Genomic DNA, 26401 nt, shown 5'->3' on the forward strand with positions numbered 1-26401 from the left:
TGTGTGTGTGTGTGTGTGTGTGTGTGTGTGTGTGTGTGTGTGTGTGTACAGGAAGTTTCACATAATGGGAGCCTCAGTAGTGAGCAGTGAGGCTAAAAGGGCCGCATCAGCCAGCACCTCCCATCAGAGCTGAGCTCCACATAGAGGATAATCATAGAATTCTATAGAGGAAGCAGGACAGGCTCCATCACCCCAGACACTCCCCTGCTTCCTTCCAGGCATCTCTTTAAACTCTTATTTGTTGAGTTCCATTTCCTCATGGCTCTTTGTCCAAAGATCTCTCCCTGCTTAGCCAGGTAATCTGGCCTTTCTCTGACAGTAACAAGGATGTGCATCTTGGCAGAGACTGCCCGAAGTGGCCAGAATTACTCCCGGGGGTGAGACAATGGCGAAGTGTAAACCACACAAGAAATATTGAACTTTGGGGGGCCAGCGAACAATAATATGCCACTTTATTCCACTCCTGCTGGAGGTTTATATATGTTACTGTCACTTCTATACTGTTCTCTACCACTGGCAATTTTCTCTCAATGTAATTTTTATTTCCCAAGGGTCTACCAAGGTTAAAAGTGCTGGAAAACGAATGACTATTCTTTTGCCAAGGGACAGTAAATTAAATTAACTGTTGGTGGTGGCCAGCTCTGGTCAGAACTATATGTAAATAGGTGAAATCCCTCAAGGCATTTCTGCAAGTATTAGTTGTTCATTCCAGATGTTGACCATAATATGAGAGGTCATGAAGAAAATTCTGGGAACAGGGGGAGGAATTTCTGCCTGGTCTTCCATTGTACTAGCTAGCTTTCTGTAGCTCAAGCAGCACTAGCCCATGAAAACTTTTCTGCCAGCTTAATGAGTTGAGAGTCTGAGGGTGAAGCTATTCTTTGTCCCATACGGACAGTGAAAACAGGAATAGAAGGGTTAAACCCTATTGCATGGGCGTTGGTTGGCATCGTCTCAGGCTCTTTCCAATCAGAAAACAGTGAAATTTGCATACTGCTCCCTGGTTGGCCAACGTCAATTATATCAATAACAGGCTCCTCCCCTCATGATTGGGGTGTTCCTAATGAATTTTACAGAGGGAGGATCTCTTTTGAGGAACATTTATAGGACAATGGAGCCCTCCCACTGAGTGGTACCATGTTTATGGAAAATACAATAGCCCAATATACTAACTTGGTGCCTTTGGTTGGCTTTTCAATATCGGAGGATTACAGAGGATTGTTTCAAAGTAGCAAGTCTCAGAGCTTCAGTCCATTCCCTGTTCCCTTCTTTTTCATCTCCAGTGCCAAAGAGACTCAACACTGGCATTCCTCTTTAAGCTACTACCACCCAGGTTATCCTTTACTCCGGCTACCAAATGATTTCTGGGCTGTCTTCATAATTTATAGCCTGTTTCTATGCTTGTGAGCCCACGTGAATGGCTCATTAAATCAAGCCCTTCAAGAGAGGGACTTTAAAGAAGGAAAAGGGGGCTTATTTATTGAAATACAGGAGAGAAGGTAGAACTTGTCCCAATATCTCAGCCTTGCCTCCATTCTGCCATTCCTGCCCCAGGGCGGAAGACCCTCACAGGTCCTGGCAGGTCTGTCCCTGGTCTGGAAGTTGCTCTATTAATGGCTCCATTACTTAGCTGAATGGTTTACAACTTCTCCAATCTATCCTGAGGTATCCTGAGCTTGTTGAGAGAGGTAGGACTCGGGAGGACTGGCTGAAGCACATTCGGTCCATCTACCCCAAGATGGTCTTGAAAAAGACCCCTGGAGATTTTAGGACCACATTATCTTGGCCCCTGTAGAATTGTTTTCCTTTAAATTTCCCTTAGACACATGTTCTTGGCTTTCACCAAAGGCTGAAAAATTGCTTCAGGGAACCCAATATTATTCCCATCGTTGAGAGTTTTGCCCGTTCTACCTCTCCGTGGTCCCTGCATGAAAAAGTTTTAGAATTAAATCCAGGTCCTCATGCACAGTGCTGCCAAAGGAATACGTGGAAGCTTATATCAAGCCAGCATTTGCTTGCCATGCTGTTTTCCTCAGCTGTGTCCTCTTGGAGGAAGAGAGCCTTCTTCCTTGCATTAAGGCGCAGTCAGCTTGCCTGCTTCCAGTCACAGGGCAGCTTATTTTATTGCTAAATTGCATGCAGACACTCTGTACTCAACAAGAGGAGCCTGCCCATGGAAGGGGTGTGTGTGGAGGAGAGGGTGTTGAGGGGTGGTGAGTGGTGGTGTTCCTAGCTCTCCCGAGGCACTTTATAGGTTAGTGGTGGTCCTTGCCCAGGAAAATGTCTGTTCTCCCTATGGAACCATATAAGGGATGAGGTTCCCTTGATGTCTTGACTGCTAGGGGGCTCAGAATCAATTGGCTTCACTGGCATAAATATGCAGGGTTGAGATGTAAGTCTCTGCATTATATTTTACCCAGTCTTATCCTAACAATCTGAGTTCTAATTTTGCATTTCAGTTTTACCGGATTGGTATCCTATATACTGTTTGGCAATAAATTTTTTAAAAATGATGCTGTGGCGAAAGTCAATAACCTGCAGAATGAATGGACCAGGTTCTTTTCAGAAAAGGCTGTTTCAAGCACACAGGAAATGCCTTCACTCTTCTGCTAGTTCCCTGCAGCTTTAGTGATCTGTGCCTCCAAGCTGGTTGGACACCAGGAAAGTCACAAAGCAGTTCTCATTCTGCCTTACGGTGTGGCCATTCTATGATAAACAGGACAGAAGAGTGTAAATCTCACAGCAAATTAACGGGATGAGGATGTTGTTAAACTCACATTAAAATTGAATTCATTGGGGGAAAATATTTTCCCACAGACACCATGAAATTATTTCAAAAAGAGAATGATGACAGGAGAGGAAGCCCATTCCGTCTCTGTTCCACCTGAGAGAGCGCCCTCCCTGGACTAACTACTTCTTTCCTTCACCCGAACAGCAGGGAAGAAACTTAAGAGAATATTCCCCAAAGGAAAATTCCTGCCCAAATTGCTTTAAACACTGAGTCAGTATCATTTAATTGTACATTTCTCTGCACAGATCAAACAAACCAGCCAGATACATACATGAATGACTGTATTCATATAGGCAGTGGAAGAGTTTTTATCTCTTTACTGGAGAAATTGGTATAAATGAACTGGGGGCAAATCCTCCTTTATATGGTGCACATGTGTTAGGCTGCAGGGTTCATAAATTAGCCTTTTGGAGAGTCCAGTCGCAATCGAATATGCTTAATATTCAGACAGCGTAATTTCAGCATTAAAGATCTTGAACAAAGATTACGACCTTGGAACAAAGATCACAATCTTGGAAGGTACTAAATTAAAAAAAAATACTCCCCCAGAATTGCATTTATTAGCTCCTGATTTCTGATGTATGTTTCATTAGCCTGTGGTGGTAAGTATGGAACCGTGTAAAGGAAAAGCATGAATCACCATTTTGGAACATTAAATCCAGATTTTTGACGATAACCTATTTTTGTGCTGCTATTAGGGGAGTGCCAGCTTGTACCCACATCCAGTTATTAATCTGTGAAATGTTTTCTCTCTAGTGTGTTATGTTCTTTCTAAGTCTGCTGCACTTAACCGTCACTGACTAAGTGGGTTATTAAATGGGAGCGAGAAATGAATCAACAAAATATATTCAAATGCTCGATCTCCAGCATTGTTCTTTGACTTCATTACTTAGGCATTAAATTCCATGCAGCACCGGATGTAATTGTCAATACAGAGAGGCTTGATTTGTGGGGGATGAGTTCTCTTTGGCAATTACAGTTTTAGGTTTACAAGCACACCAGAAATCCTTGCTACATGATAATAGCATGGATTCCACAATCACATCTTTCAGTGGGATCATGGCTGGCTGTGTTGGGGAGCTGACATTTTCATTAGAGAATGGAGCTGGTCTTTGCAGCAGTACATGAAAGTTTTTGCACACGCAGCCACTGGTGACACTGTCCTTTGGTGTGGAAGCACATCTTGGCACCATAAGGCAACTGATCTTACTCTGTTTACCCAGCTTAGTCAGAAAGAAAAACATAATCATGCATCATGTTAAGAGCCAGACTGCCTGGGTTTGAATTCTGACTCTACTGCTTCCCAGCTGTGTGAATTTGGGCAAGTTACTTAACCTCTCTGTGCCTCAGTGTTCTCATCTGAAAAATAGGATAATAATAATAATAGTATTGTCTCCGTTTTAGCTTCCTTAGAAGCAGACCCTGAGACAAAGATTTGGGTGCAAGTAATTTATCTGGAAGGTTCAGAGAGAACATGGGTACGTGAATGGGGAAGTGAGACAGGGAAGAGAGGGCAGCCCAAAAGGTGGTATTGCTAAGGCAGCTGCCAGTGAGTCACACAGAGGAAATTACTCTGGGTGACTGTGATGGACATTGTATAACATGCAGCTCAGAGTTATCCCTCCGGAGGGATGAGTGAGCTGGCGTATTAGTCAGCTGTTGAAGGATGTTCCCAGGGGAGGGGCAGCAGTGCATGGCACACGGGAGGATAAAGCAGACTTCAGCAGCCCAAGAAGCCCTGGCAAAGAAACCAGGGGCTAGGAGCTGGGGGTTGGGCTTACATGCCTTGCAGTGATGAGTGTCGGCACCCATGGCATCTGCTCCAAGCACCTACCTCTTCAGGTCATTTTGCAGGCTCAATGAGCCTAGCTTTAATAAGCCAGTGTAAGTGTTTACTATCACCTACTTCATGGGGCTGGAGTGAGCACTGAACAAGGCTGGGTAAGTAAAGCCTGAAACAGCACAGTGCCTGGCACAAAGTGCTCAGCAAATGTTTGTTAAACAAAATACCTACCCTGCGTGCCATTATTTTATTAGCTTCTTCAGTCCTCTCAAATAGCCCTTGAAGGTGAGTGTATCACTCTTTTTCTTTTTCTTAACATCTTTATTGGAGTATAATTGTTTTACAATGGTGTGTTAGTTTCTGCTTTATAACAAAGTGAATCAGCTATACATATAAATATATCACCATATCTCCTCCCTCTTGTGTCTCCCTCCCACCCTCCCTATCCCACCCCTCTAGGTGGTCACAAAGCACTGAGCTGATCTCCCTGTGCTATGCAGCTGCTTCCCATGAGCTATCTATTTTACATTTGGTAGTATATATAAGTCCATGCCACTCCCTCACTTCGTCCAGCTTCCCCTTCCCCGTGTCCTCAAGACCGTTCTCTACGTCTGCATCTTTATTCCTGTCCTGCCCCGAGGTTCTTCAGAACCTTTTTTTTTTTTAATTCCATATATATGTGTTAGCATATGGTATTTGTTTTTCTGTTTCTGACTTACTTCACTCTGTATGACAGACTCTAGGTCCATCCGCCTCACTACAAATAACTCAATTTCATTTCTTTTTATGGCTGAGTAATATTGCATTGTATATATATGTCACATCTTTCTTATCCATTCATCTGTTGATGGACACTTAGGTTGCTTCCATGTCCTGGCTATTGTAAATAGAGCTGCAACGAACATTGTGGTACATGACTCTTTTATAATTATGGTGTTCTCAGGGCATATGCCCAGTAGTGGGATTGCTGGGTCATATGGTAGTTCTATTTTTAGTTTTTTAAGGAACCTCCATACTGTTCTCCATAGTGTCTGTAACAATTTACATTCCCACCAACAGTGCAAGAGGGTTCCCTTTTCTCCACACCCTCTCCAGCATTTATTGTTTGTAGATTTCTTGATGGTGGCCATTCTGACTGGTGTGAGGTGATACCTCATTGTAGTTTTGATTTGCATTTCTCTAATGATTAGTGATGTTGAGCATCCTTGCATGTGTTTGTTGGCAATCTTTATATCTTCTTTAGAGAAATGTCTATTTAGGTTTTCTGCCCATTTTTGGATTGGATTGTTTGTTTTTTTGATACTGAGCTCCTTGTATATTTTGGAGATTAATCTTTTTTCAGTTGCTTCGTTTGCAAATATTTTCTCGTCTCTAAATGTTTGACAGCTCGTCTCTAAATGTTTGACAGAATTCACCTGTGAAGCCATCTGATCCTGGGCTTTTGTTTGTTGGAATATTTTTAATCACAGTATCAATTTCAGTGCTTGTGATTGGTCTGTTTATATTTTGTATTTCTTCCTGGTTCAGTCTTGGAAGGTTGTGCTTTTTTAAGAATTTGTCCAATTTTTTCTAGGTTGTCCATTTTATTGGTATATAGTTGCTTGCAGTAATCTCTCATGATCCTTTGTATTTCTCATGATCCTTTGTATTTCAGTTGTTACTTCTCCTTTTTCATTTCATATTCTATTTATTTGAGTCTTCTCCCTTTTTTTCTTGATGAGCCTGGCTAATGGTTTATCAATTTTGTTTGTCTTCTCAAAGAACCAGCTTTTAGTTTTATTGATCTTTGCTATTGTTTCCTTCATTTCTTCTTCATTTATATCTGATGTGATCTTTATGATTTCTTTCCTTCTGCTAACTTTGGGGTTTTTTCATTCTTCTTTCTTTAATTGCTTTAGGTGTATGGTTAGGTTGTTTATTTGAGATGTTTCTTTTTCTTGAGGTAGGATTGTATTGCTATAAACTTCCCTCTTAGAACTGCTTTTGTTGCATCCCATAGGTTTTGGGTCATTGTGTTTTCATTGTCATTTGTTTCTAGGTATTTTTTGATTTCCTCTTTGATTTCTTCAGTGATCTCTTGGCTATTAAGTAGTGTATTGTTCAGCTTCCATGTGTTTGTATTTGTGACAGATGCTTTTCCTGTAATTGATATCTAGTCTCACGGCGTTGTGGTCGGAAAAGATACTTGCTATGATTTCAATTTTCTTAAATTTACCAAGGCTTGATTTGTGACCCAAGATATGCTCTATCCTGGAGAATGTTCCATGATCACTTGAGAAGAAAGTGTATTCTGTTATTTTTGGATGGAATGTCCTATAAATATCAATGAAGTCTATCTTGTTTAATGTATCATTTAAAGCTTGTGTTTCCTTATTTATTTTCATTTTGAATGATCTGTCCATTGGTGAAAGTGGGGTATTACAGTCCCCTACTATGATTGTGTTACTGTCGATTTCCCCTTTGATGGCTGTTAGCATTTGCCTTATGTATTGAGGTGCTCCTATGTTGGGTGCGTAAAGGTTTACAATTGCTATATCTTCTTGGATTGATCCCTTGATCATTATATAGTGTCCTTCTTTGTCTCTTGTAATAGTATTTATTTGTCTGATATGAGAATTGCTACTCCAGCTTTCTTTTGATTTCCATTTGCGTGGAATAACTTTTTCCATCCCCTCACTTTCAGTGTATGTGTCCCTAGGTCTGAAGTGGGTCTCTTGTAGACAGCATATATACGGGTCTTGTTTTTGTATCCATTCAGCCAGTCTGTGTCTTTTCGTTAGAGCATTTAATCCATTCACATTTAAGGTAATTATTGATGTGTATGTTCCTATTACCATTTTCTTAATTGTTTTGGGTTTGTTATTGTAGGTCTTTTCCTTCTCTTGTGTTTTCTGCCTAGAGAAGTTCCTTTAACATTTGTTGTAAAGCTGGTTTGGTGGTGCTGAATTCTCTTAGCTTTTGCTTGTGTGTAAAGGTTTTAATTTCCCATCAAATCTGAATGAGATCCTTGCTGGGTAGAGTAATATTGGTTGTAGGTTCTTCCTTTTCATCACTTTAAGTATGTCCTGCCACTCCCTTCTGGCTTGCAGAGTTTCTGCTGAAAGATCAGCTGTTAACCTTATGGGGATTCCCTTGTGTGTTACTTGTTGTTTTTCCCTTGCTGCTTTTAATATTTTTTCTTTGTATTTAATTTTTGATAGTTTGATTAATATGTGTCTTGACTTGTTTCTCCTTGGATTTATCCTGTATGGGACTCTCTGAACTTCCTGGACTTGATTGACTATTTCCTTTCCCGTATTAGGGAAGTTTTCATCTATAATCTCTTCAAATATTTTGTCAGACACTTTCTTTTTCTTTTCTTCTTCTGGGACCCCCATAATTTGAATGTTGGTGTGTTTAATGTTGTCCCAGAGGTCTCTGAGACTGTCCTCAATTCTTTTCATTCTTTTTTATTTATTCTGGTCTCGTTAGTTATTTCCACTTTTTTATCTTCCAGGTCACTTATCCGTTTTTCTGCCTCAGTTTTTCTGCTATTGATTCCTTCTAGAGAATTTTTTATTTCATTTATTGTGTTGTTCATTATCGTTTGTTTGCTCTTTAGTTCTTCTGGGTCCTTGTTAAACGTTTCTAGTATTTTCTCCATTCTATTTCCAAGATTTTGGATCATCTTTACTATCATTACTCTGAATTCTTTTTCAGGTACACTGCCTATTTCCTCTTCATTTGTTAGGTTTGATGGGTTTTTATCTTGCTCCTTCATCTGCTGTGTGTTTCTGTGTCTTCTCGTTTTGCTTAACTTACTGTGTTTGGGGTCTCCTTTTTGCAGGCTGCAGGTTCATAGTTCCCGTTGTTTTTGGTGTCTGTCCCCAGTGGCTAAGGTTGGTTCAGTGGGTTGTGTAGGCTTCCTGGTGGTGGGGACTAGTGCCTGTTTTCTGGTGGATGAGGGTAGGTCCTGTCTTTCTGGTGGGCAAGACCGCGTCCGGTGGTGTGTTATGGGGTGTCTGTGACCTTATTATGATTTTAGGCAGCGTCTCTGCTAATGGATGGGGTTGTGTTCCCCTCTTGCTCGTTGTTTGGCATAGGGTGTCCAGCGCTGTAGCTTGCTGGGTCTTAGCATTTAGATGGAGATCTCTGGGAGAGCTTTCGCCATTTGATATTATGTGGAGCCAGGAAGTCTCTGGTGGACCAATGTCTTGAACTCGGCTCTCCCACCTCAGAGGCACAGGCGTGACACCCGGTCGGAGCACCAAGACCCTGTCAGCCACGCAGCTCAGAAGAAAAGGGAGAAAAAAAGAAAGAATAAAATAAAAAATTAAAATAAAAAATAGTTATTAAAAATTAAAAAAATTGAAAAGTAATAAATAAAAGAAAGAAAGTAGAGAGCACCCAAACCAAAAAACAAATCCACCAATGATAACAAGGGCTAGAAACTATACAAAAAACGAAACAAAAGAAAACAAAAAAGCAGACAGATAGAACTCTAGGAGAAATTGTAAAAGCGAAGCTATACAGACAAAATCACACAAAGAAGCATACACATACACACTCACAAAAAGGGAAAAAGTAAATAAATATATATATCGTTGCTCCCAAATTCCACCACCTCAATTTTGGGATGATTCGTTGTCTATTCAGGTATTCCAGAGACGCAGGGTACATCAAGTTGATTGTGGAGATTTAATCTGCTGCTCCTGAGGCTGCTGGGAGAGATTTCCCTTTCTCTTCTTTGTTCGCACAGCTCCCGGGGTTCAGCTTTGGATTTGGACCCGCCCTCTGCGCGTAGGTCTTCTGCGAGGTGGAATTGAGGCTGTGGAATTTGGGAGCAAGAATATATATATTTTTTTCCTTTTTCCCTTTTTGTGAGTGTGTATGTGTATGCTTCTTTGCTCGGACAGAACAGGGTTAACGTAACAGCTGATTCGGGGGCTCTGGGTCACTCAGGCGCGGGGGAGAAAGGGGTACGGAATGTGGGGCAAGCCTGCGGGGCAGAGGCTGGCGTGATATTGCACAGCCTGAGGCGCACCATGTGTTCTCCTGGGGAGGTTGTCCCTGGATCACGGGACCCTGGCAGTGGCGGGCTGCACAGGCTCCCAGGGGGGGAGATGTGGATAGTGACCTGTGCTGGCACACAGGCTTCTTGGTGGCTACAGCAGCACCCTTAGCGTCTCATGCCCGTCTCTCGTGTCCACGCTGATACCTGCGGCTCACGCCTGTCTCTGGAGCTCATTTAGGCGGTGCTCTGAATCCCCTCTCCTCGCGCACCCTGAAACAATGGTCTCTTGCCTCTTAGGCAGGTCCAGACGTTTTCCCGGAGTCCCTCCCGTCTAGCTGTGGCACACTAGCCCCTTCAGGCTGTGTTCACGCAGCCAGCCCCAGTCCTCTCCCTGGGATCTGATCTCCAAGGCCCAAGCCTCAACTCCCTGCCCTGCCCGCCCCGGCTGGTGAGCAGACAAGCCTCTCGGGCTGGTGAGTGCTGGTCGGCACCGATCCTCTGTGCTGGAATCTCTCCGCTTTGCCTTCTGCACCCCTGTTGCTGCGCTCTCCTCCGTGGCTCCGAAGCTTTCCCCCTGCCCACCCCTGTCTCTGCCAGTGAAGGGGCTTCCTAGTGTGTGGAAACTTTTCCTCCTTCACAGCTCCCTCCCAGTGGTGCAGGTCCCATCCCTATTCTTTTGTCTCTCTTTTTTCTCTTTTCTTTTGCCCTGCCCAGGTACATGGGGGAGTTTCTTGCCTTTTGGGAAGTCTGAGGTCTTCTGCCAGAATTCAGTACGTGTTCTGTAGGAGGTGTTCCACATGTAGATGTATTTCTGATCTATTCGTGGGGAGGAAGGTGATCTCCACGTCTTACTCCTCCGCCATCTTGAAGGTCTCAGTATCACTCTTTCACAGAAGAGTTCATAGGAGTTAAGCTAGCAGTCAGAGCATAGCCTTGGGATCATGGCGCAGGAAGCACTGTGGTTGGAATTTGGCTTCTTGTGCTCACTAGCTCTGAGATCTCGGGCAAGTGGCCAAACTCCCCTTAGCCTCAGTTTCCTCATCTGTAAAATGGGTGCAGTAAAAATATTTTCTTTTACTCTTGTGACCATCAAATAAGATTGATGCTTGTGAAGATCTGCAAAGTGCCTAATAATTAGTAGCAGGAGTGATGGTTGTTATTATTATCAGGAATAGTAGTAGTAGTAAGAAGAAGACCCAAGACACCCTAAGTCTGTCTGACCGAATCATTTCTCATTGCTTCTGAGTAGATTACCTGATGGGGATGCTTTAGAAGGATTGGTTGGCAGCTTCTACAATGGCTCCCAATGATCCCTACCTCCTGGTATTCATACTCTTCTGGAGATCCTCTCCCCTGTGTGTGATCTGGTCCTAGTGTCTGGCTTCTGATGAGCAGAACACAGCGAAAGGGATGGAATGGCACTTCCAAGGTTAGGTTACGTAAAGGTTAGGTTGTTTCCATCTGGTCTGCACTCTCTTCCTCACTTGCTGGCTCTGATGGAAGCCAGTTGCAATGCTGTGAACTGTCAGGTGGAGGATGGAGAGGGCCCCTAGCAACAGCTCTGGCCAACAGCTAGAGAGGAGCTGAGGTCCTCAATCCGACACCTCTGAGAAACTGAATCTTGCCAACAGCCATATGGGTGATCTAGGGAGTGGAGCCTTCCCCGGTTGAGCTGGAGTTGACGGCAGTCCTGGCCGGTATCTTGCCAGCAGCCTTGTCAGAACCTGAGTCAAACAACCCAGCTAAGTTGTGCCTGGATTCCTGGCCCACGAAAACTGAGAGATGATAAACGTTGTTTTTAGGCACTAAGCGTTGGGGTAATTTCTACTGCGATCTACTGCAGTAGATCACTAACTAATACAGAAAGTATTAATTTCTTCTGAGGTTTCTTCTACTTCCAGGAATTGATAATAGTTGATGTCCAGGCATAGGGAGTGTTTTGGTCAGTCACCACAGTATAAATGGAAACTATAGTCCTTAGGTCTGGCTTAATATTCTAAAAGGCAATTCCTTTTTGTTCTAGTGATACCATGAGAGAGGAAAGTCAAAATAATGATGTTATGGTACAGTTCAAAAATGATGCTTTACACTAGTTGTTTTTAAACCTTTTTGATCCATGGAACCCTTTGTTTGAATCAAATGTTGCTGGAGGAGGTCCACGAGGAACCCAGGAAAATAAGATGCTGTCCCAGTGGGAGGAAGGTGGAGTCCTGGGGCTGCTTTGTTCCTAAAGGCTCCCAGAGCACAGGTCTAAAGCCACTGCCTAGACCTTATTCCTCAGGGGAGAAACGGGTAGTGAGATAAAATAAGCACACACTTTGATCACCTCTCGTAGCAAGCTCGTACGTACGCTGAACAGGCAGGAAGGAAGCTGTGTCAGGGAATCTGAGAGCCAGGAGGCCCTGCTTTCAGATGCAAGAACTTCTAGGGAGTCAAGTCTGGTCACTGCATGGGTGTCAGGCAGAATGCAGACCTCTGGGTTCTGCTGCCTTCGAATGCTCTGGTAAAGAGAGTGAGAATGGAAAGTTGTTTCTCGGTATCCATAGGGGGATTAGTTCCAGGATGCGCTATTTGCATATATATAACCTATGCACATCCTCCTGTATCTTTTAAATCATCTCTAGATTACTTATAATACCCAATACGATGTCAATGCTATATAAATAGTTGCTGGCATGTGGCAAATTAAAGTTTTGCTTTTTAGAACTTTTTGGAATTAAAAAAAAAATTGATCCGTGGTTGGTTGAATCCTCGGATGTGGAACCTATGGATACTCAGGGCCAACTGTATAAGGCTGCATTTGGAAGGGTTGAATGTCAATAGGGAGGGAATAGACAGTGGCTAGAAGTGGAAAGGGCCTGCTTCTCATTTAGAATGTGAGAAGCTTCAGCTGCTGAAAATTGCCCTGTGATGGGAAACATAACTCATGGACATTTCAGGTAAGGATGCATTAGACAGTTGGACTTAACACATGGTTTTCAAGCTTGCCTGATGATCAGAGCTTTGAGATAGACAGAATTTAATACTCTAGGGTGGGGGCCTGAGAAGCTATAGATTGAACAAGTGCCCTGGATGAGTATCAAGTGAGTGGAGACACAGGCATTTGATACAGGAGTACTCATTCTTGGTTTAAAACATCCATCCATCCGTCAGTCACCTGCTCGCCTATTAAATCATTCAATACAACGACTAGTGTGTATCAGGCACTATAATGGCTCCAGGAATGCAAAGAAAGATGACACTTAATCCCTGCCCTTTAGGGGCCCACAGAAGGATTTGGAAAGCAACAGGGAAGAGTCCTTTCGGACTTGGCAGGATGAGATAGATCTACGACAGAGGAAATAAGAAAGCAAAGGCAACTAATACATACTGATTGCCCCAAACTCACCTAATTTATCTTGTAGTCACCAATTCTTTCTTTGTGGTTATTTAAAGTGAATATAGTGCAATTTAAATATGGCCTTGCATACTCCCTCTTAGGGATATCCCTGTTCATCTGATTGATCCAAGGATTTCAAAGGGCCACACCACCCTGTACTCCTGGATTTGTAATTAGCAAGCCAAGTGGAATGGACTGGATTTTCATACATCCTTTCCCCAAGAAGGACTTCAGCCACAATCTCAGTTTTCCTGCCTGCTGTGTTCCTTCCTCAGAGACAAAATTACCACCAGTCCCAGGAAATGAGCCCCTTGAAGGAAAGTGATTAGCCTTGGCCTCAAACTGCTTTCAAAAGGTTTGCAAACAGTACGACTAGAAAGTATGAAGAACGGGGTGGGTTTCTTTCCCTTTTAAAAAGTGATTGAATCCCACTGTCTCCTGAAGATGAATATTTCTGCTGGGCAGATTTGCTTTGTAAATTACAGACTCGAGTGGCTTTTTTTTTCTTCCTGCTGCTTCAGTGAACCAGGAATTAAACATATTTGCAATCAAATAAAATATGAGGGCTCTTGATGGGTTGGAATTCTGACAGCTCCGGGGCTCAGATGTATAGGAATAATGTGATGGTGTTGACCCAATTGTTCCACACGTGCTTGTGGAGATCTTACAGGGGTGTGCAAGGTGCTGTGTTAGTGATGGAATGATGTAACAGTGACTGAGAGAGACAGGCCACTGTGTTCAAGGGCTAAAAGTTGAGGGGGACATAGATTTTATATAAATAATAAGCAATAGCATATATAAGAGCTAAGATGAAGAAAGCATGTAGTCAACAAATTGAGTGTCTGTCTACTCAATAATGCCAGGCCTGTTTCTAGCAGTCACCAAAATAGACGAAAATCACTGTCTTCATAGAACATTTATTTCTGGATGTATATGTGTCTGTGTGGGAGGTAAGTGCCATAGTTTTCTTATTTATTTGGATTGTCCAATGGTGAGTGGTGTGGAGAACACAAAATCAAGGAGGGGGGTGGATAAAGAGTGTGTGTGTTTTGTGTGCCCACATGCACTCATGCATGTATGAGTGTTTTGTGCAAATACATTCACATGTGTACACTTGGTGAAGCATATAATTTTAGATTAGTAGCTGAATTCATTTTCTGTTGCTGCTGTAATAAGTTACCATAAATTCAATGGCTTAAAATAATGTAACTGTATTATAATACAATTCTGGAGGTCAAAAATTTCAAATGGGTCAGCAGGCCTGCATCCTTTCTGGAAGCTCTTGGTGAGAATCCATTTTCTTGCCTTTTCTAACTTCTGAAGGCCACCTGCATTCCTTAGCTCGTGGCCCCATCCTCCACTTCGAAGCCAGCATCTTCCAACCTCTCTCTCTCTCTGACTTGACTTTCTTGCCTTCATCTTATAAGGACCCTTGTGATTACATCGGGTCCACCTGGATAATTCAGAACACTCTCCTCATCTTGAGATTTAACTTAATCACATATGCAAAGTCCCTTTTGCCATATAATGTAACATATTCACAGGGTCCTGGGATAGGACATGGGCATCTTTGGGGGACCATTATCAGCCAACCACAGTGGACAAGAAAAATCTCATGAAGGAGCTATTTGATCAAGGTCCTGAAGGAGATGAGGGTGAGAATCAAGCAGATTGCTGGGGGAAAGCATGTTATAAGAAGAGGAAATAGCAGGTGAGTTTGGAGAGTGACTGGAAAGTTTGAGGAACAGCACAGGGGCCAGTGCGGCTGGAGGAGAGGGGAGTGATGGGGAGAGTGGTACAAAAAGGCTTAAAGAAATGATGGGACTCAGTTATGCAGAATCTCAGTATAAGAACTGGCTTATACTCTGAACTGGCTTATACTCATTCAACTCTGAATGAGATGGGGATCCATTGAACCCACTGAGTATTAGTTTGAGAGCTGCATGTGGGTGGAACCTCTAAGTCAGTCTTAGAGGAAGGAAAATATAAACTGAGATCTGTAGGCTTCCCAGAGAAATCAGTATTAATTATAGATAAAGTGTGTCATCCATTCTGCTAAATACCTTCTAGACCGACCTCATGTAACACCCGCGGTGATTACTTATCCCTTAAACAATTCCGTAATGCCCCAGACTGTTTTGAGGCAGACAGACTTATTGTTATTTTACAGAAGGAGACACTGAGGCTGAGGAGGATTAGTATTAGGGCAAATTGCTAATAAATATGATGAAGCCAGAATTTGAGCTCAGGTCCTCCCAACTCCAGCATCTAGACTCTTTGATCTATTGTTTTATTTGGCTGCCTCTCAGTTTCCAGTTACATGGGTCAGCCTAAGTGACCACTGGTGCTTAGAAAGGAGTGTTGCAGGCCTGAGTCAAGAAGGACCTTGCTTTTTCTGTTGGTTTTGGAAATTTGAGCACAAGGGGTCAGGTTACAGAAGCAGAAAACATCTCAGGAAAGATCAAGAACCACTGTTTCACAAATTGGGATGCCAGGCAGGCAATGCGCCAGAGGCAGACACTTCTACTGTGGGCAGCCCAGGTGAGTAACCTAGGGATAGCACTGAGTGTATTCATTCATCGAGTCCTGACTGTGTGCCAGGAGCTGGGGGCTCATCCCAGAACAGGACAGAAGGTCTCTGCAATCACGATCCTGACTGTTTGGGTAGAAGACACACAAATACAGTAGGCACAGAAGGATGATGAAAATTTCTGATTAAGTGATATAAATGAGATAAAACAGGATGGTGTGATGGAGGAAAATCAGGGGACAATTTAGATGTGTGGTCAAGGAGGACCTCTCTGCAGAGGTGACCTTTCTTTGAGACCTGGAGAATGAGAAGGCAACAACTATGGCAAAAGCCAAGGAAAAGGTGTTCAGAGGGAACAGTATGTGTGAAGGGCCTGTGTCAGGGATGAGTTTAGAGTGACTGAGGAATGGAGATTGGCCCCCGTGTTTGGGGCTGAGTGAGAAAGGCTGGCCATGATCAAGCAGGTGTCAACCTGAACAGGCCTTGTAAGCATGACCATAGGTTTGGAATTTGCTCTACATGGGATGGGAAGACCAGTGGTGGTTCAGAGCAGGGCACTGCCTTAATCTGATTTATATTTTATAAAGCTGACTCTGGCTGTTGGGTGTGAGGTAGTTTGGAGGGAGGGTAAATGGGGGCTAATACAGTCATACAGGGGGCCTGGGGTGGAGTGATGTGTCAGGGGAGTTTAGGGAGATGCTGATGGATCAAGAAGTGTGGGGAGGGGGAAGGGAGGAAGCATAGGTGATTCTAAGTTTTTGATTTGAACAACTGGGTGGATGGTGATGGTGACTGGGGAGGACTGGAGGAGAAAGTGGTGTAAAACTGGGGTAGGCAGGGAACAGTAAAAGGAAGAATCGGGAGCCCCAGATGGAATTCGAAGGCAAGATGGAGGATCCAAGGTACATAGAGAGAGCAAGGCAGAGACAGCGGAGCTGAGTGGGATGAGTGGGTTGAAGGACGTTAAAGAGGTGGCCCGCCACGGACATGCTGACCCATGCTCTCGGCATCTGGCATTTTTTGGGAATGGAGCTTATTTTTGCCGGGGTGGGGGACTCCACCGAGCTGCTCAAACCACGTCGTGGTCTCCATCTGCAAGGAGTGGGTGTGATAGGGAAGGACACCTGTTAGCTTAAGGCCTTTGGAGACTAGACAGCAATAAAATCTTGCCTGGAAGATGCTTATGAGCCCTTCCAGAGATGGGCTGGGGACCATTCCCACACAGATGTGGAGACTCAAGTAAGCAGATATCTATCTAGTGAGTTGAGCACCCAATTGTTTTGATATGGAGAACAGACTTTCTGGGTGAGGGAGGGGAGTTGTTTACAACATGATAAAAACATCAAAACAGTAAACCTGGGTAGCAATTTGGGCTTTCCAAAGCACTTTCTGTTTTTCACTAGGGTTATTTTCCCTCTATTTAAAAAACTCTTTATTGAAGTATAATATACATTCAGAAAAGCACATTTACATGAGTGAGTGGCTCAATGAATTTTCACAAACTGAATACGCCCATGTAACAATCAGCCAGATCGAGAATTAAAACATTTTCTCTCAAAGCATTTTTAAATTTCAAGACCAGATACTAGAATGAACTATTTCTTCAAGGTCTCTCCCGTCAGTGCCCCAAATCAGGCACCAAACCCCACTTCAGTCAGCCAACCTCAGTGTTGTATGTGCAGAAGGTGGATTCTCTATGCCCTCGGGGTCTGCCCCGTGAATCTCCCTGAATCCCACATCCCTTACTCGGGTTCGGTTGACCTGCAGTTCACCTGACTTGCCCAGATTTCTCAAATGAGACACGAGCATTTCAATTTCTTGGGTTCTTTCATTGACCAAGGACATAGCCCCCTTCACAGAGCCTCCTCCTTAATCAACTTTATCCAAAATGTGTAGATGTATATATTTTACCTTTCCCTTGTTCAAGGTAGCTAGAAGCGCTACGAAGAACCTGGAATTTTCAGTACAAGGCTTTGCTTTTAGGTCTGAGAAGATAATCTGTGTGAAGAATGAACTGAATGAAGAATGAGGTCTTTTAATTTGTTGTTTTTGGAGGGAGGGGAATCAAAGTTTTTTTGGTGTGCCATGGAAATGCTTTTGTGGTTTATTCTTTTCCTCTGAGATTTGAATATCCTACAAGCAGGTGGCATGGAATGCTGGCACACGGTGGTGAAGAGCAGGGGCCCTCTAGTCAGTCAGACCGAGGTTCAAATCTTGTCTCTGACTCTTGCCAGGTGTGTGGACTTAGCTGTTTACGGAACCTCTCCGAGACTCTGTTTTTCTATCCGTAAAATGGAGATAAGAAGTACCATTTCAAAGAGCAGTTATGAAGGTTAAAGAAGAGATTACATGTAAAGTGTTTGCCACAGAATTTATTACCACTAGAATGATTATTATCATTAAAGGAATAATAATTGCCATTAGAACAATGTTAAATTACTGCTGTTGTTGTTATTATGGTTATTATTACTCTTGCCATTTGGCAGGTGGTAAAACTGAGACCCAGATTAAGTGACTTGTCCAAGACCACAGGGCAATGCCTGTCCCCTGACTCCCAAGCCAGTGAGTGCTCTTTGCACGCAGCACGTTTCCCCCATTAAGCACACCCAGGCCCCTTTCCCAGCCCATCTGGTCACCGATGGCAGCTCTGATGAAGCAGCAGGGGCAGCTGCCAGCCTTAGAAGAGAGACCAGCCAGCTCTGTGTGCTGGGCATCATTTAATTAGATGACCTCCAAAGATGGCTTTTCCAGCCAACTATCTGGCCTCCAGAAGAGCAGCATTAAGGAGTTAATGGGGCTTGGCTGAGGTGATGGGCCCTCTGTTCTTAATTACCCAAAGTGCACAAGGCCGAGGTTAGGCTGGCTGGGGGCAGCAGGGCACTGCCAGCCTGGTCCAGTTGGCTGCCCTCTCTCAGCTGCCTGGCCTCGTGCCTCCCAGCAACCCTGGGTCCCCAGGTCCTTCAGTTTGCCTTCTGCTGTTTCTCCTACCTCTGAGGTAGAGAAGCAGAAGCTCGTGTCCAGGAACCCCAAGTGATGGGAACAGGAGATGGGGGTATCTTATGTTTGGTTTTCTAGATGCACAGCCTGAGGCAGGGATTCTTGTGCAAGTGGTTTTCTGGGGGGAGCTGAAAGGGGAGTGAGGGAAGCAGGATGGGGCAGAGAGACTGAGCAGGATGTAGGTTAGTGTCACACTGGTCCCTGGGGAGCTCTGGAGCTTGAATCCCAGTACAGAGTTGGTCCTACCTCTGTGTGAGGGGTGATGCAATTCTCTGGAGAGGGGGGTGGGCATCTATGAGTTGCTATCAAAGGGTTCTTGCAGCAGCTGGGGGAGGGAGGCACCCACCAGAAAGGAAACCTGGGTTGGGTACCAAGAGGAGGCTACAAGGTAGACCCTTGAAAAAGAATCCCCTTTGGAAAGAAAACAAGCCTGTTCTCTGCTTCTTTTTTTCCCCCAACAGGAAGCTGAATTTTGTCTCTCACTCCCCAAGCCCTGATCCATATAAAGCCCTTTCTGCTTTTCCTCCAAGGCAGACGTAGTAGCTGTTTAAGATGATGGACTTTGCACGTAGGTGTGGGTTTGAATCTTGGTTCTTCTGCCCACTAGCAGTCGACCTTCGGAAAGATACATGAAAATTCTGAGTCCCAGTGTCCTTGCCTTTCTGTGAAGATTTAATGAGATGGTGCATGTAAAGTACTCAGAACATGCCTGGCACTTAGGAAATTCTTAGTTAATGCTGGTGGTCCTTCCTTCTCTTCCTCTTCCCTCTTCCTGTCTCTCCTTCTTTCTACTATTATTGCTGTTGTTGTTGGCAGAGGTCGTGGTGTTCCCCTCCCCTGGCAAGGTAATGGGCTTGGTTTGGAGTGAGGCACAGTTCAGTTTAGGGGAGGAACCAAGACTCATTCCCAGGTGATGCTGTGATATTTCTGAGATAATCATAAAAATTCACATTTGCCAAGAGGCACATGAAAAGATGCTCAACATCGCTAATCATCAGAGAAATGCAAATCAAAACCACAAAGAGATATCATCTCATACCTGTCAGAATGGCTATCATCAAAAACAACACAAATAACAAATGTTGGTGAGGATGTGGAGAAAAGGGAACCCTCATGCATTGTTGGTGGGAATGTAAATTGGTGCAGCCACTGTGGAAAACAGTATGGAAGTTCTTCAAAGAAAAACCTACCATATGATCCAGCAATTCCACTACTTGGTATATGTCCGAAGAAAATGAAAACACTAATTTGAAAAGGTACATGCACCCCAATGCTCATAGCAGCATTATTTATAATAGCCAAGGTATGGAAGCAACCTAAGTGCCCATCAACAGATGAGTGTATAAAGAAGATGTGGTATATATATATAGAATGGAATACTACTCAGCCATAAAAAAGAACGAAATTTTGCCATTTGAAGCATGGCAAACATGATTGGACTTGGAGGGTATTATGCTTAGTGAAATAATTCAGACAGAGAAAGACAAATACTGTATATTATCACTTATATGTAGAGACTAAAAAATAAAACAAACTAGTAAATATAACAAAAAGAAACAGACTCACAGATATAGAGAACAAACTAGTGGTTACCAGTGAGTAGAGGGAAGTGGGGAGGGGCAAGATAAGTGTAGAGGATTAAGGAGTACAAACTACTATGTGTAAAATAAGCTACAAGGGTATATTGTACAGCACAGGAGATATAGGCAATATATTATAATAACTATAAATGGAGTATAGCCTTTAAAAATTGTGAATCACTATATTGTACACCTGAAACTTACATAATATTGTAAATCAACTATATCTCAGTAAAAAATCCATGTTTGTATGTGTTGGGGGATCCCTGGTCTTCCCCTGTGACCCCTCAACAGGCACCACGGTGGAGAGAAAATACAAAGTCAGGTAGCACAGGTTTCCTGTGGGTACTCTGAAGTTACTTGTCCTCTCTGAGACACAGATTTCTTATCCATAAAATACCCAACTAGCAGTGATGCTGTGAAGATTAAACGAGATGATGCCTGAGCCTAGGTCACATGCACTGTGGAAATGCACGGTCTGGGCTTGTCTGGTGTTCTGGCACACTGTAGATGCTTAACAATCGGTTTCTCTTCTCACATTAATGCTGGTGGATTTGGATTTGGAGTGAGTTCAGCCACTTCTGTCTTGGACTGTGGAACATTTGCTGATCTTTGGTCTCAGTTAGCCACAGCTTTGGGCCCCTTAGATTTTGGAGCCCTGGAATCAAGGTCTCTGCTGTGGTGCTTCTGATCAAGGCTCTGGCCACTGCAGGCCGCTGTGTACTCAGGTGTCAGAAAGACTTGGGTCAAAGCCTTGCTCTTCCACTTTGTGAGTTGTTCACTTAATCTTTCGGATCCTCTGTCTTCATCTGTAAAATGGAACCATTATGTTCTTCTCAACATTGTTGTACAGATTAAACTAGATAATGCAGTTCAGTCCAGGATCTGAACAGTGAAAGAGAACCAATGCCTAATGATGTCATTAATGATCTCAAGGAAGAACACCATCCTTGAGGCTGGTAGATGAAAATACTCAGGACTTTTTAGTGATTCTAAAAAGTTAATTCAACAGGCAGAGCTGCCCTGGGCACTTCCATTCGATGGTTCCAGGCTGGATCCATTTGCACCCTTGGATCTTGGCTCTTGAGCCCAGCTATCTGGTGCACAGTGCAGGCTGTGAAGATGAGCCTAATAGTGAAGGAGTGAGTGTCACATGTCCCTGTGATCAGAGCAGGGTTTGATGCCTGGGATCGCCGTGGTCTGATGGTGGTATTTGGAGATGGATATCGGGTTTGTGAGGAGAGTGCCGGGGACCTTGGCCAGTATTACAGCCCGATTGTAAATTCACTGCAGAGCTCCTAGTTGCTGTTCTGAAAATGACTTCCCTCGCCCCCTCCCCTCTGTCTGGCAGGACATGTTCATAGTTTTCAGTCTTCGGCTAGGATTATATTTCATCAGCTGCTTTAAAGTTCGATGTGGACATGAGACCTGCTGTGGTCCCAGTAAACCTCCATGAACGGATGGCACGAATAAGAAATCAGTGTTTGTTATATCCCACTGACATTTGGCGTTTGCTTGTCACTGCAGCATTACTGATGTACCCCGACTCACACACTTGATGGATGTGTACAAGACCCGCAAGACGGGGGACTCTGCCAGATTTTGTTCACTGTCCTCATCTCAGGGCCTAGCATAGTTCCTGGCACATATAAGCAGTTGATAAAAACTTGTTGAAGAATGAAAGAAAAGCCTTGGAACCACCAGACCTAAGTTTGATCCTGGTTTTGTCACTCATCAGCTCTGCGAACTTTAGCAGTTCACTTAACCTTTGTAATCCTTAAATTTTTTCATCCTTGGAATGGGAGTATCATTCCTTGAAATGTTACTGGAGGATTTATTCTGATAATGTGGAAGTTTCTGGCACATAGTAGGCACCTAATACATGATGGTTAACAAAAGTCTTTTACTTTGAACAGAGAGGGAAGGGATGAAGGAGAGGGGACTGAGCCTGTATAAGTATTTCTTTCTGTAAGAAGGATTAGGGTGGGAAGGAACTTGTGGGCAGCATTGATGGGGGAAGGAGACCCCAGTGACAAGTGTCCCCAAAAACTAGGAGTTGGGGAGGGGAAGGATGGAGAAGATCCAGGCAGATGTCTCTCCAGAGTCCAAGAGAACCAATTCAAATGGCACAAAACATCCCCAAATATTTGAGTAGAAGCCATAGCTAGTACGTTTTTAATTACCCTGCCAATAAAGATTCCTGGGCAGAATGGTCTTCGATGCATAGTAATGTTTTGCAATGTTTTTAGTAATTGGGTTAAGATAATTTATTAGAGTACTGACTGGATATATTTCAATAATTGCTAAGACTGGAATATTCGCCTTTCCTCCCTGAATGCAAATCACTCCCCAATGGGCCAAAGCACTGGAGAATATAGTCCTGAATATGCAAGTCACTTTGAGACAAATTCTGAAGGCTGACTGTAGCACCTACGTGAATATTTATTTTAAATTGCACTTGGAAGCTCCCTGAACTGTGAGTCCTGTGTTGGGGGACCTGTTTTGCTGGCGGGGTCACAGGCTATGGTGGGGTGACCTACTGCAGTTTCTGTTAAAATTAAAGGAAACCTGAATGCAGATGGGAGGTAAGGAGGGTTGGCCAGGGCCCCGGTGAGGTCACTAGCAGCATGAGAGACATAGCTAATGGCTAAAACAGATATTTCCCTCATCTCTATTTTCTCTACTGAGCTTGTTGGGGTGAAAACAAGCTAACCCTCTTTTAAGAAAGATAATCAGCAGAAGTATTAACAGAGGAATTGAGAGGATGAGAGTCTTGCTGGGAGGAGGAGGGCACGTTTGCAATCAAGATTTAAAGGTAATAAGCTTCCTAAGGTTAATTTGTTTTATCTGGCATGAGCACAGCATTGGGAAAAATAACTCACTTAGTAGAAGCTTTGCATTGTTGGGAAATAACAATAGTAGTGGGAGTTGCACGTATGACTGTTGACAGTGCCAGACAGGGTCCTAAGCACGTTGCGTGTATCCAATTCATTTAATCCTCACGAGAATGCAATGAGGGGAGGTATTATTATCCCCATGAAGAAGTTGAGTCTTGGAGAATTGAAGCATGTTGGCTAAGGTCTCTCTTTTTACAAGTGGATGAGCCATAATTTGAACCAAGACCTTAGAACCCTGAGCTCCTGCCTTGGACCACCAGGCTATATTACAGCCACCACTTACTTAACAGTCACTGTGTTTTGGGTCCATTACATGCACCGGTACACTTAACCGTTGAAATGTTTAAGATGTGTGCTGCTACAATTTGGAAGGCAAGGAACAGAGGAGCAGGATCTGTGGATATCTGATTAGTGGTGAAGTTGGTGTTGCTGAGAAGGGTGTTGGTGATTTAAATGAGAGTGGGAAGGCATATTGGGTGGGAGAGGCAGAGAAAATGTAAAAAAGTTGTAGACCTAGAAAAATACCCATAGCCCTTAGCTTCCTCATTCATAAAATGGGGTTGATAATTGCACCAGCTTCAAAGGTACTTAGCACCGTGCTTGACACATAAGTGCTTAAATGTTGGGTATTAATATTGCTCATAGGGGATAATAATTGGGATTTTCTGAATACTTAGGAAATGTGAAAGCGCAGTAATTGTTCACTACCATTTGGAAAGTTGATTAACCTACATCTTCAAAGAGTAAATAAACCTTATAAATATATTCCCAGCACAGGAAAAAAAAATTGACATAATAGTCAACCACGGGCCCACAAGAAAGGAATGAGAGTCACCATATCCCAGTGTTAATTACAAAATAACCGGAATCTGACCTTTATTCTTCCACTTTTAGATCTCTTGGGGATGCCTGGGGATAGATTTGTTCATGGAAGACAGTGAAAAAGACAAGTAAGAATGGGGTTGCTGTGCAGAATCAGTCTTTCCATCACTCGAAGTGTTGACAGCATCTCCCATCATCCCCACAACTGTGCAAAATAGGTAAAGAGTATGATATCCATTGTATAGGTGAACAATGAGGCTTAAAGAGGACAAAGGACTTTCTTATGACCACAGAGTGACCAAAGGGTAGAGGCTCAAACCTAAAGTCTTCTCACTTTGGATCTCCTGAACTTTTCCCATTCTTCCCAAGAATCCTGGGGGAGGGAAGTGGGTCCTAAATTGGGAGCTGGACTTGGAATTGTCACCATTCTATCTCCATCCCCATCATCCCCATCACCACAGAACCCATTGCCAAGACTGCCACCACCACCATCACAGTCAAGGTATTTTTACCAAATGAGCTCTCACGTCAGTTGAGAGGCTGTTTGTTAATCCCATCATCCTCCCCGAATAAAGAAGAGTCTATGCAATAAGAGGTGGTTACAGCATCCCCAAAAGTTTCCTAATAGATAATAAATTAGGAAGAGAACATTCTTTGCTCTGTAATTAATGGAAATTTACTATTTTTAAGCTTCCTCTGGGAAATTTTCCATGTCAAATGAATTTGTTGATGGGGCCTGAGAGGGAAGATATCACAAGTGTTCCTGTGTATACTTCTTCATTAGTCGGCTGCTGGAGGTTAAAGTTTTAGTCACGTCTTCGGATGGCTTTGATCTCTCATGACAGTGTTAACTCTATTTGCTCCTTGGTATCAGTCTTATATTTTAAAATAGTCTTTTGAGATAGCCTTGCTAATTATTTTGCTGGAAGTTTAATTAAGTCTTGTCACGGAGGAATATGCTATCTTGGGGAATGGCTGCTAAACATAAGTCAAATTGCTAAGAAAAAAACTCGTGACAGCTTGATTAAAAAAAAAAAAAGAAGAATGACGTAGTTTCAATGTATGATATGCAATGTTCTCCCAGATACGTTTAACATGAAAAAGCAAAGTAACTAAACAGTATTAAAAAGGGATTGGCAAACTTTTTCTTAAAAGGCCAGATAGTAACTATTTTATGCTCTGTTATGGTCTCTGCCCTCCTCATGTGAAAACCAATAGACAATATATAAAGGGCTAGGCATGTGTTTCAATAAAACTTTATGCATACTAAAATTTGAATTTCAAAAATTTTTCATACATCACAAAATATTGCTCTTTTTTCCCCCAGTCGTTAAAAATTATAAAAATCATTCTGGGCTTGCTGGCCATATCAAAAACAGGAGGCAGGCTGGATTTGACCTCAAACCATAGTTTGCAGACCCCTGGTCGTCACTTGTGTATAAATACACTCACACACCACAAACACATTTATACCTACACACACCAAATATGATAGATGTAATATTTTTGAAATACCTCTTGAACAAACCTCAACAAATTTAAGAGGATAGAAATTATTTCAAGCATCTTTTCTGACCACAATGGCATGAAACTAGAAATCAAGCACAGAGAGAGAAATGAGAAAAAATGATTACATGGAGACTAAACAACATGCTACTAAAATACCAGTGGGTCAGTGATGAAATCAAAGAGGAAATTAAAAAATACCTTGAGACAAATGACAATGAAAACACAACCATACAAAATCTATGGGATGCAGCAAATCAGTCCTTAGAGGGAATTTCATAGTGACACAGGCCTTCCTCAAAAAAACAAGAAAAATCTCAAATACACAACCTAACATACCACCTAAAAGAATTAAAAAAAGAAGAATAAACAAACCTAAGGTCAGCAGTAGAAAAGAAATAATAAATATCAGAGAGGAAATAAATAAAATAGAGATTGAAATACCTCTTGGTGATTAATTATTCCCTCAGAAGCCAGTTTCTTTCTTCATGGCACCCCTTGGGTTATGAAAGCTAAGCCACGAGGCTATTGTCCCAGAGAAGGAAAGAGCCACATGGAGTAGAACAGAGGTTCAGTCTTGAGTCTCAGATGACTTATTTCTTTTTTCCCTAATAAAGGGCAAGAAAATAACCTTTGAAGCCAAACTTCATTGAGATGAAATTTTGTGCATTTTTTGTTTGCTCTTTCTTTCTAAATTCCAAAAGCCTTTTTACACACCAAGGTGCAAGGCTGGCCAACTTAGACCATAGAGTTTCGTGACAAGCCATTGTGTCCTGCTTGGTGGAGGTGCTGGAGGAAGCCTCTCTGGCCCTGGAAGGAGCAGTAGACCAGGTGGGAAGGAGAAAGACATGTGTGTCAAATGCCTTCTTCCTGATGGATACACCAGAAGTAGCATAAGAATCAGGAAGATAAATGTGGGGGCCTTTCAGAGCTTGATGGGGCACATTCCTGATTTCCTGTAGTGCAGAGTAAATATTTTCACACCCATGGCATTTAGAAGTTCCACTTTTAGTTTGGTAGAGAAAATGCCAGAGAGGAATGTGGGGGAATGGATTCCCTGCAGCCTGTGTCCAGAGGTCCCCACAAGTCCCTTCAGGGGGATGTGGAGATGCCGGGAGAACCT

Source organism: Monodon monoceros, unplaced genomic scaffold (assembly GCF_005190385.1).
Source record: "Monodon monoceros isolate NGI ecotype Baffin Bay Population unplaced genomic scaffold, NGI_Narwhal_1 Super_Scaffold_13, whole genome shotgun sequence".
Taxonomy (NCBI): Eukaryota; Metazoa; Chordata; class Mammalia; order Artiodactyla; family Monodontidae; genus Monodon; species Monodon monoceros.